The sequence below is a fragment of the Hippopotamus amphibius genome, chromosome X (genome assembly GCF_030028045.1).
Source record: "Hippopotamus amphibius kiboko isolate mHipAmp2 chromosome X, mHipAmp2.hap2, whole genome shotgun sequence".
Lineage (NCBI taxonomy): Eukaryota > Metazoa > Chordata > Mammalia > Artiodactyla > Hippopotamidae > Hippopotamus > Hippopotamus amphibius.
The window spans coordinates 53,501,039-53,513,634 of NC_080203.1; the positions used below are offsets into that span (position 1 = coordinate 53,501,039).

At 36.2% G+C, this 12,596-nt stretch overlaps 1 pseudogene; it reads left to right on the plus strand.

Annotated features, from left to right (window-relative positions):
* Positions 1-976: 976 nt before the first annotated feature.
* LOC130842015 (tubulin alpha-1C chain-like) lies at positions 977-11,195 on the plus strand (annotated as a pseudogene).
* The last annotated feature ends 1,401 nt before the right edge of the window (positions 11,196-12,596 follow it).

The window sequence follows — 12,596 nt, forward strand, 5'->3', positions numbered from 1 at the left end:
GGTGTCTTTGTATTTGGAATCAGGGTGATGATGGTCTCAATGAATGAGTGTGGACGTATTCCCTTTTCTTCTATTTTTGGAAGAATTAAAAATTAGTATACTTTAAATATTTTGTACAACTCAGTTGTAAAGCCTTCTGTTCCTGGGCTGGAGTTTGTTGGGACATTTTTGATTAATGATTAACTATCCTTGTTATTCATCTGTTCAGACTTTCCATTTCTTCTTGTTTCAATCTTGGTAGGTTTATGTTTTTAGATATTTATTAATTTCTCCAAAGTTTTGAATTTGTTGCTGTATAATTGTTCATAATACTTTCTTTTGATCTTTTTAATTTCTGTGGCATCAGTTGTAGTGTCTTCTCTTTCACTACTGATTTTATTTGTTTATTCTCTTTTTTCTTGTTTTGTCTAGCTAAGGGTTTGTCAATTTTCCTTATTCTTTAAAAAACTTTAGTTTTATCAATATTTTTCTATCATTTTATTTTTATATTTAAATTTTTATACAATTTTTAAAGATTATACTCTATTTATAGTTATTGCAAAATACTGGCTATATTCCCCATGTTGTACAATACATGCTTGTAGCCTATCTTACACCCAACAGCTTGTACCTCCCACTCTCCTACCCCTAAATTTCCCCTCCCCATTTCCCTCTTCTCACTGGTAACCACTAGTTTGTTCTATATATCTGAGAATCTGCTTGCTTTTTGTTATATTCACTAGTTTGTTGTATTTTTTAGAGTCCACATACAAGTGATATCACACAGCATTTGTTTTTCTTTGTCTGACTTATTTCACCTAATAAACTCACTCATGTTGCTAGAAATGGCAAAATTTCCTTCTTTTTTATGGCTGAGTAGTATTCCATTATATATATGTATAGGTATATGTATACATATATGTATATATATCTCCATTCATCTGTTGATGGACACTTAGGTTGCTTCTCTATCTTGACAATTGTAAATAATGCTGCTATGAACATTGGGGTGTATATATCTTTTTGAATTAGTGTTTTCAGTTTTTTGGATATATACCCAGAAGTGGAATTGCTGGGTCATATGGTATATCTATTTTTAGCTTTTATGAGAAAATTCCATACTGTTTTTTTCCACAGTGGCTGCACTAATTTACATTCCCATTAATGGTGTACAAGGGTTCCCTTTTCTCCACATCTGTGCCAACATTTGTTATTTGTGTTCTTTTCGATGGTATCCATTCTGACCGGTGTGAGGTGATATCTCGTTGTGGTTTTGATTTGCATTTCCCTGACGGTTAGTGATGTTGAGCATTTTTTCATGTGCCTATTAGCCAAGCAAATTTCCTTTCAGAAAAAAAATGTTTATTCAGTTCTTCTGCCCATTTTATTTTTTATTTTATTTTTTATAATTTAATTTTTTAATTAATTAATTTATTTATTTCATTAGCTGTGTTGGGTCTTTTTGCTGTGTGCGGGCTTTCTTTTCAGTTGCTGTGAGTGGGGGCTACTCTTCGTTGTTGTGCGCAGGCTCCTCATTACCGTGGCTTCTCTTGTTGTGGAGCACAGGCTCTAGGTGTGTGGACTTCAGTAGTTGCAGCACATGGGCTCAATAGTTGTGGCTCATAGGCTCTAAAGCACAGGCTCAGTAGTTGTGGCACACAGGCTTAGTTGCTCCACGGCATGTGGGATCTTCCTGGAGCAGGGATCGAACCCATGTCCCCTGCATTGGCAGGCAGATTCTCAACCATTGCACCACCTAGGAAGCCCATCTTCTGCCCATTTTAAAATTTTTTTTCATTTCTTTCTGTTCTTATCTTAATTCTTTTCTATATCTACTGTATCTACTGTAGGATTTTTCATTGTAGTTGCCATGATGTTTGCTTTGAAATCCTTGTTGTTATAATAGTTGGTTTTAAGCTGGTAAGATCTTAATTTCAATCACATGTGAAAGCTCTGTAATTTACTCCCATTCACACACTTTATGTTATTAATTTCTGAGTTTTTTTATATTGTCTATTAGCAAGCCTTTTGTGATAAGTTATTCTTAGTACTTTTGAATTTCAACTTTTATATTAGTATTAAATATTATTTATGTGCCACCATTAGAGCATTACAATATTCTGTGTTTGACTATATGTTTACATGTTTAATTCATTCTATTGTGCCTCACTTTATTGAGATTTGCAGATACTGAATTTTTAACAAATTAAAGGCTTCTGACAACCTTGTGTTGTCAAATGATGGTTAGCATTTTTTAGCAATAAACTTTAAAAAATTAATGTGTATACATTGTTTTACATAATGCTGTTGCATACTTAATAAACTACAATATGGTGTGAGCAGAAATTTTATATGCATTGGGAAATCAAAAGTTCTTGTGACTCACTTTATTGTGATATTTGCTTTATTGCAGTGGTCTGAAACCAAACCTGCAATATCTCTGATGTATTATTGTACCTTTCCTGGTGAGACATGTTTTTCATATGCTTTCATGTTCCTACTTAATATTTATTCATTTCAACTTAACTCCCTTTAGCACTTCTTTTAAAGAAGATCAAATAATGGCAAACTCCCAGAATTTTTATTTTGGAAAGTCTCCATGTCTCCTTTACCTAGGAAGGACAATTTTTTCTGAAATAGTGTTCTTGGTTGGTAGGTTTTGGTTTTCAGTACTGTGAATTTACCAGTTCACTCTCTCCTTAGCCTGCAAGGTTTTAGCTGAGAAATCTGCTCATAATCTTATTGTAGTTACCTTTTATATAACAAGTTATTTTTCTCTTGCTGCATTCAAACTTCTCTCTTTTTCTTTGACTTTTGACAATTTAATTGTAATATATCTCAGTTTAGCTCTCTTCTTTTTCAACCTGTTTGGGCTTCACGAATCAGGATGCCCATTTCACTACCCAAATGTGGGGATTTTTCAACTATTATTTCTTTAAGTATGTTTTCTGCCTCTTCCTCCCTCTCTTATCCTGCTAGGACTCCCATAATGTGTATATTGCTCCTTTTGACATTGTTGCATAAGTCCCATAGGCTTTCTTTACTCACTTTCATTCTTTTTCTCTTTGTTCCTCTGACTGGAAAATTTCAAATGACCTTTCCTTAAGTTCACTAATGCTTTCTTCTGCTTAGTTGAATCTGATGCTGAAGCTCTCCTTTTGAAAAAAATTTAATTTACTTTCATTCTTAAGCTCCAGTATTGCTGGGTTTTATTTTTTTTTAATGCTTTCTATTTCATTGTTGAAATTCTCATTTTGTTAATGTATTGTTTCACTGATTTTATTTAGGTGTCAATCTATGTTCTCTTGTAGCTCATTGAGCTTCATTAAGACAATTATTATGGATTTTTATCACCCAGTACTTAGATCTCTATTTCTTTAATGTCAGCTACTGGAACTTTATTAGTTTCCTTTCACATTGTCATGTTTCCCTGATTCTTCATTATCCTTGTAATCTTGCATCATTTGTCTGTATAGTTGAAGAAGAGATCAACTCTTCCATTCTCTATAGTTTCTCTTCAGTAAAGAAATAACTTCACCAGTCAGCCTGGCCTGAGGTTCTGCGCAAGCCAGCTGGTAGCATCTGCATGTTGGTAGAAACCACTGCCAGTGGTCTGCTGTCAGTCAGTCCTGGCTGGCTGTGTTTTGCGTTCTGGTAGGGCTGGATGGGTGTGATCTCTTCAGTCAGTTGGGGCAGCTGGGGATCTCCATAGCTGGGTATGGTCAACTGGCTGAGCTCCATTGTCAGGTAGGGTCATGGGCTCTGCTGCTGGTTGGGACTGCTAACGAGGTTAACTGGTTGAGCAAGACTGTTGACTAAGCTCTCTGGTCAGACAGTGCTACTGGCTAGACTCACTAGTCAGAAGGGCCACTTGCGAGGTTCCCTGCTTGGGAAAGGCCACCCTCTTGACTCTTGGGTTAGATGGGAATGTTGGCTGGTCTCTGCTGTAGGACAGGGACTCCTGACTATGTTCCTTGGTTAGGTAAGCCTACTGACTCTGATCCCTGGTGAGGTGGGGTTCCTGAGTAAGCTATTTGGTCAGATGGGTCCACTGGTTGGGCTCTTTGGTGGGGAAGGGATGTTGATTGGACTCCCCAGTTTTGTGGGACCAATTGGAAAATTTCTGCAGCTAGGTGGGCTGCTTAGGGGCTCCTCAGTTGGGTAAAGTCATTGCTGAAGTCTCAATCAGGAGTGGCAGTTCCTGGGAACATGGAGTGATGGGCCTAATGTTGAGATCTGTGCATCAGTGACTGAGATTTCCCTTTTATTTTGTTCCTTAGTTATCTCCAGGGGGTCTACCATACCAAGTCCCCCCATGTTTTTGTAGGAAAGACAGAAAGAGGTCTCTCAGGCAGCACCCTGAAACAGTGGAGAATTTGAATATTCACCTGAATCTTTCTTTCCCCCAATGGAGAAATCACAGGCCAAGGAGGCTTCACTCAACAGGGTACTGAGCCAACTTGGAGGAAAGGCATGTGAATAAACTGAAACTCTTCCTCGTACCCTTTCTAATGCACTTTTTCTTTTTTTTCTTTTTTGATTTTTGCGGTCTACTCTCACAAAGGCATTCTCATGTGTGGATAGTTGCTAATTCAGTGGTTCTGAGAGGGAAATAGGACTGGAGACCCTGTATTGTGGTCTTTCTGATATCACTCCTTTTAGACATTCATTTTAATTGAAATTCCATTGACACTTCAAATCGAGGTAGGGAGATTCAGTGTCTAAAATATTGAATCTTCCTATCCATAAAAATGGCATTTGCCTTTATTTATTTTAGTAGTATGTGTGTCTTCCAGAAAACTATTAATTATGTACATAGACACATGTATGTGTATGTATGTATATGAATCAGTCATAGGAAAACTTCTGTTACATTTTTTAAATGATTCATAATTTAAAATTAGATTTTATTACTCTGGCTAGTTCATGCAACTAAATCTTATATATTAATATTCATCTTCTAGTCTTTAATACTGATAAATTTTTAATTTATTTTATTTTCAAATCCTTATAAATTTAGTGTATTTTCCTAGTCTTACCACACTGACCAGGACTTTTAGGGCTATGATGAATAACAGTAGTATAGTAGATATCTTTTCACTGATTTTTAAAAAGAATATTTCACCATTTCCTTACTAAGAGTACTGTTCACTAAATTCTGTTAAATACTCTGTTATGATAAGAAGTGTTTTCTATACCTACTTTTCTGACAGACTTATCATGAATAAGTGTTACACGAATAAGTATTATCATGAATGGGTGTTATATTAAATATCTTTTCTGCTTCTACTGAGATGGTTTATTGATTTTTTTGTTAGAAGAATGAAAAGCATTTGCACATTTTTATCAATGTAAAATTGACATATGATAAAATTTAGCCTTTTGAAGTATTTAATTCCATGGGCTTTACAAAAATTCTTCATTACTGTCAGCCTCAAGCCTTGAATACCAAAAATTTATTTTCAATCTGTATTGATTTGCCTCTTGTGGGCATTGCATATAAATTAAATGATAAAATATGAGGCCTTTTGGGACTGACTTCTGTCAGTTATTTTTTCTTTCATTATGTTTTATTATAGCCATCCTAGTGGACACAAACTGTTATATCATTGTGGTTTTTATTTGCATTCCCCTAAAGACTAATGATACTGAGGATCTTTTCATTTGCGTATGGCTCATTTGTATATCTTTTTTAGAAATGTATTTTATGATCCAACCTTGAAAATATTCAATGTGAACTTGAGAAAAATGTGTATTCTGCTTTTGGTAAGTAGAATATTTCATAGGAATCATATCCCCCCCCCCCCAGTATTTGTTATTGTTCTGTAGTTGTTATTCTTTTTTTAATGATTTTTCTGAACTAATTCTGTAATATTTGTATTCTTTCTCATATGTAGCCACTGCAATCTTTTCTTAGCTTAATGGTCAACAAATATTTGGATAGAAATTTTCTTAACTTGCTAGGAACAATAGGCCTCCCAATCTTTGCCAAGCATCTCTATGTATGTTGGGACACACATTCACACACATGTAAACTTGTAAATAAGTTTATAGACACTATAAAAAATAGGCAAAGGTCAAGATAAACCAAGTGAATGCCCAATCAACAAAAAGCCACATTTGAAGCAGTAGGAAATTTCATAGTGTGTTTATTTACCCTTGCCTCAACTCCTCCCCTCCTGTGGTCAGGAGGAAGTGATGGCCCAATTCCCAATGGCCTCCCTTGAACCACTGGGTGATAAGCAAATATTATTTGCAATGTTCTAACCAGTCTGGGGAATACCTGAGGAACTGTTTTGTTTTGCTTTGTTTTTATTTTTTGCCTGACTCAGGGCTTAGATAGGAAGAGCAGCACAGCTCGGTTCTTAGGTTGTAAAAAGCTGCTGGAAAGAGTAAGGGATTGCCCTTAAAAGTTGAGGGGGGTTAAAGAGCTTCAGATGCCTGTGACAAGAAATTACATGCAGAGGAATACAATAGAACATATAAGTCCCTGAGAAATAGCTAAGGTAATACTCTTCAGTTAATTAAGACATTCAAAAGCAAGCATGTTTAAAAAGAAGAGAACACACACAGAGAAGACAGACAACATATGTGACCATAAAAGACCTGACAATACTTTAAGCCTTCACCCTGGGCTGATCCCAAGGTTCATAGTATTTCCTGATATTTAATGAAGGCTTTTCATGGCAAGGAGACAGCCTGCAAAGACTGGGAGAGGTGGCTGTTTTTCCAAATGACCAATTTTCAATAAAACATCACAATGCATTCAAAGACAAAGGAAAATATGGTAAATTAAAAGGAAGAAAATAAATTAGCAGAAAGCATCCCTGAGGAAACAAAGGTATCAGACATACTACACAAAGACTTAAAAAAGTCTATCTTAGATATGTTCAAAGAGCTGAGGAAAAACATAGGCAAAGAACTGAAGTAAAGAAAATAAATTATATGTGAAAAATATTAGAATGTTTACAAAGAATAGGAATGATAAAAAATAATCAAATATAAATTGTGGAGATAAAAATTAAGTAATTGAATACAAAAAATGATTAGAGGGGTTTAAAAGCTGACTTCAGCAGGCAGAAACAGATTCATTTAATTTAAAGACGTGACATTTGAAATTTTTAGTCTGAGGAAAGAAAGGAAAAAATGAAGAAAGTAAGCAAATCCTAAGTGCTTATGGGCCACCATCAAGTAGATTGATATACACAATATGGGGGTCCCAAGAATAAAAGGAAAGGAAAGGTGTAGATAGATTATTTGAAGACATAATGGCCAAAAATTTACAAAATCTGAATAAAAGACAAAGATATACAAGTGCAAGTTGCTCCAAAAACTCCACATAAGAAGTACCCAAAGAGACCCACAACCAGACACATTATTATCAAACTGTCAAACTCCAACACCAAAGACAGAATCCTGAAAATCACAAGAGACTTATCATATTCAAGGGATCTCTAGTAAGATTATCAAAGTATTCTTCAGCAGAAGCATTGGAAGTCAGAAGCATCGGGGTCATATATTAAAGTGCTGAAAGATAAAAAGAAAACTGTCAAACAAAAATTCTGTACCTGGAAAAAATGTCCTTTAAAAATGGAGAAATTAAATCATTCCCAGAAAAACACAAGCTAAGGGTATACATTACCACTAGACTTACTCTACTATAAATGTTAAATGGAATACTTTAAGTTGAAATGAAAGGACACAAGATAGTAACTCATAGCCATTGAAATATAAATATCCCCAGTAAAGGTGAATGTATGGACAAGTATGAAAAGCATGATTATTGGTTAGCAACTACATTTTAAAATTATATACAGGATATAAAAGATGTACAGAAAAATAATTATAAATCTATGCTAATGTGTACAAAATACATAAATATGTTATGAAGTATGGGTGATGAGCCATAAAGGAGTAGAGCTTTGCATGCTATTGAAGTGAAATTGGTATCAATTTAAAATAGATTATTATAACTTCAGGATATTATATAAAATTCACATGGTAATCACAAAGAATATCTATAGCGTATACTCAAAAGGAAATGAGAAGGGAATTAAAATGTGTCACTACAAAAAATAATAATTAAGAAGGTGGTGATGGAGTAAATGAGGGGGAAATGCTGTAAGATCTACAGAAAATAACAAAATGGCAAAAGTAAGTCCTTCCCTTTCAGTACTTATTTTAAGTGTAAATTGATTAAATTCCCTCATCAAAATGTATAAATTAGCAGAATGGATTAAAAACAGGATCCAGCTATGGGCTACCATGACCCAATTTAGATCTATGAACCCAATTTAGATCTATGAATACATATAAGTTGAAAATGAAAGTATGGAAAAAGGAGATTCCATGCACCTCTTAACCAAAAGAGAGCTGGAGTGATTATACTAATATCAGAAAAATAGACTTTGTCAAAAATTGATATAAGGGACAAAGAAGAACTTTGTATATTGATACAAGGGTCAACTGTCCAAGCATATATAGCAACTTTAAACATATAGTCAGTCCTTCATATCTTCAGGTTTTGCACCTGTGGATTCAACCAACCATATACAGAAAATGTTTAAAAAATAAAAATTCCAGAAAGTTGTAAAAAATAAAACTTGAATTTTCTGCATGCCAAACTATTTACATAGCATTTTCATTTTATTAGGTATTATAAATAATCTAGAAATGATTTAAAGTATATGGGAGAATGTGCGTAGGTTATGTGCAAATACTACACCATTTTGTATGAGAGACTTGAGCATCCACAGATTTTGGTATCCACAGGGGATCCTGGAAACAATTCCACATGGATAGCAAGCTTGACTGTATATCCATGAAAGATCAGAGCTCTAGCAAAAAGTGCTAAGAGGAAAATTTATAGCTATAAATTTCAACAATAAAAAAACAAGAAAGAAATCAAACCAACACCCTAACTTTACATCTTAAGAAGTTAGACAAAAGAGACCATCTTTGAAAGGACACAGAGAGCCCTGGGAGACAGGCTTGCAGGAAATGCTTCATTACCTATAGTGCACTGGCACTGACTAACAGGACATGCACTGGTTTTCACTAGGAAGTACAGTCCAGTTACCAACACCCAAAACAGTGAAAGGGTGACATATTTCACTATGAGTATACTAAAGACATCTCTAAACTTCCTCCATGTCAGGCAGATGAAGTTACTAATTTATTTCACCACCTTGCATGTAACTGAAATTGTATTATCCCTTCTGCTCACTCAGTTCTACCTCTCTGCATTTAGATAGCTCCAGTGACTCTCAGAACTCCCTCGTCTGTTCTCTTTGTTCTACTCTAGGGTTGAGTCTCCCAAAGCCAGCCGACTACCTCTTCTTTCCATAATTCACCTAACTGAACAATTTAGCTCTACCTAGAAGACCTTCTGCCTTGGTATCTGGGGCCCCCATGCTTAGGCTTCTAATGACAAACTGGCTTGAAGCATTCCCATACCTTGGGGTTTATGTGAATATGGTTGAGTCTCTCATTTTAGGGCTCTGTAAAAGATACATAATGAAATTTCTCTTGAAATGAATTACTGTAGGAGAAAAGTTACACACATATATATCTTCAAATAAAATACCTCTATATAGGCCTGCATGAATAATTATGTAAATGAAATGTGCTTTTTTAAAGTAATAATAAACTGGGATTTTTTTCTAAAAAATGCAAAACAAGAACAACAAAAAGAGGCATACGGTGGATCTGATGCCCACCCTCCAGACATGTGGCCCAGGAAGGGGTATATGGGTTCCCTCGGGGCTGAACAGCCTTTCACTACTTCTCCCCTACAGACTCCTTGGCAGTCTGTCAGTGGGTGATCCTTGTTGCTATCCCCTTACCTCATCCATCCCTGCAGAGCCCTACAAGTTCCAGTCATGTGTGAATTCATCTCCATCCTAGGTGGCTGGACTGGAGTCATTTGGCAATGCCTGCTGAGAGTTCTAATTCCTGAAAAATATTATCCAGCCAAATGACCAGGTGTCAAATGGCAGGACCATTAGGGGAGGAGATGACTCTTTTAACAGTCTTTTCAGTGAGATGGATGCTGGCAAGCATGTGCTCAGGGCAGTGTTTCTAGACCTGGAACCCATGGCCATTATGAAGGTCATACTGGCACTACCACCAGTTCTTCCACCCCGAGCAGCTCATCACAGGCAAAGAAGATGCTGACAATAACTATGCCCATGGGTATTACACCATTCACAAGGAGATCACTGACCTTTGTCTCAGAACAAATTTGAAAGTGGCTGCCCAGTACATAAGCCTTCAGGGCTTCTTGCTTTTCCACAGATTTAGTGAGAGACCTGGTTTTTGGTTCACCTTCCTCCTGATGGAATGGTCTCTCTGTTGATGATGGTATGATGTCCAAAGTAGAGTTCTCCATTCATCCATCCCTCTAGGTTCCCACAGCTATAGCTGAACCCTACAACTCCATTCTCAACACCTTGGAACACTCTGATTGCATCTTGATGATAGACAATGAGGCCATCTATGACACTTGTAGATATCTTGAAATTGAGCACTCAAACTATACTAATCTTTACCAACCTATACATAACCTTATTAGCCTGATTGTGTCCTCCATCACTGTTTCTGTTAGATTTGATGGAGCCCTGAATGTTGATCTGAGAATTTCAGACCATCCTGGCACCCTATACCCACATGCACTTCCCTCTGGCCATATTTGCCCTCATCATCTCTGCTGAGAAATCCTACCACAAACATCTTACTGTACCAAAGACCACCAATACATGTTTTGAGCCAGACAACCAGATGGTGAAATGTAACCTTCATGCAGCATATACATGGCTTGCTGCCTGTTATACCATGGTGATGTGGTTCCTAAAGATGTCAATGCTGCCATTGCCACTATGAAGACCAAGTGCACCATCCAGTTTGTGGATTGGTGCCCCATTGGCTTCAAAGTTGACCCTAATTACCAGCATCCCATTGCAGTATCTAGTGGAAACCTGGCCAACGTACTATGAGCTGTGAATAACATGACAGCCATTACAGAGGCCTGGATTTGCCTAGACAACAAATTTGGCCTGATGTATGCCAAGTGCATCTTTGTTCACTGGTATATTGGTGAGGGTATGGAGGAAAGAGATTTTTCTGAGGCCCATGAGGATGTGGCTGTACTTGAGAAGGATTATAAGAAGGTTGGAGTGGATAGTACTGAGGGATAGGATGAGGGTGAAGAGTATTAACCTTCTGCTGCAAATTTAACCTGTCTGCTGCAAATTTACACTACATTTTCTTGAGACTGTCTTATTTCTGTTGTTCCGTGAAGTTGCCTTTTGTGGCCCTAACCTATCAACAAAAGTGACATTTCCATTAAAAAAAGGAATAAGAACAAACTAAACCAAAGGCTTAAAGAAGGAAAGAACTAATAAAGTTTGGAGTGGATGTAAATAAAGTAGCAAGAAGAAAAATAATAGAGAAAATCAATGAAACCAAGATTGATTCTTCAAAAAGATCAACAAAATTTACACACCCTTGCTTAAATTGACTAAGAAAAAGAAGCCACAAATAACTAAAATCAGAAATGAAAGTGGAAATATGACAACCGATTTTGCAAAAATATATAGGATTATACGAGAGTGTTGTGAACAATTGTAAGCCAACAAATTAAATAACTTAAATGAATGGACAAATTCCTAGAAAAACGTAAGATTGAATCATAAAGAGAGGAAAAATCTGAATAGACTTATAATTAGTGAAAAGATTGAATCATCAAAAGAGAAAGATAGGCATTTGTTAAAGTTGGCAAGACACATTTTACTCAGGCTACTGGAGGATGAGAGAGTGACTTTAGTATTAACTGAATTCAACTCTACTGAAATAAAGAATAAGAGGCTTTTTGAATGCTGAGATGTACCAAAGGAAAAGTACTGAAAGGCATGGAAGGGGGTTTGAGTTGGTGAAGAGAAGGATGTTTGTCAATGTGATTAGCCCCTCTGCTAATTGGCATTTATTGAAGTCAGTCTCCTACCCTCCACAGAGACTGGGAGATAGAAGCCCTATTTTTCTTAATGATTCCATTTCAAAGGGATGGCTCCTAGGTCCTTGAAAAAGGCATTTCTGGATTATAGCAGATTTACATCTAAAAGGGACAGAGAAAATTTACAACTGCAAGTTTTCTAAAGTAAATGCTCTAATAAAGTGGAAGTCAGGGGCCTATAGTCATGTTCTGGCTGGACAAACAGTAAATTATTTTTGCAGCACTGAGCTCTCTCAGGCAGACTTTTTAAGGGACCTGGAGTCAAGCAAGCAACATGAGCTTGGCTGATAGAAGCCATTTTACAATTTGGTCAAGTCTTTCAGTGTATTGATGGGAGAATGGGGGTTGCATGGAGCTGTTTCTGCCAAGAGTTTTGCAGTGCTCATAGGCAAAGTTTTAAGCCTAGTAAAGAAAAGGACTCAGAGGAGCCTGACTAAAGCTTGGTCAAGGAGAGAGTCATTTTTTCTGAATAAGTATCCAAAAATTTCTCAACAAAAACAAAAAACTCAGGACCAGATGGCTTCACTATTGAATTCTACTAAACATTTAAAGAAGAATTAACAGCCATATTTCTTATAGTCATCCAAAAAAATCAAAGGAGAAAAAA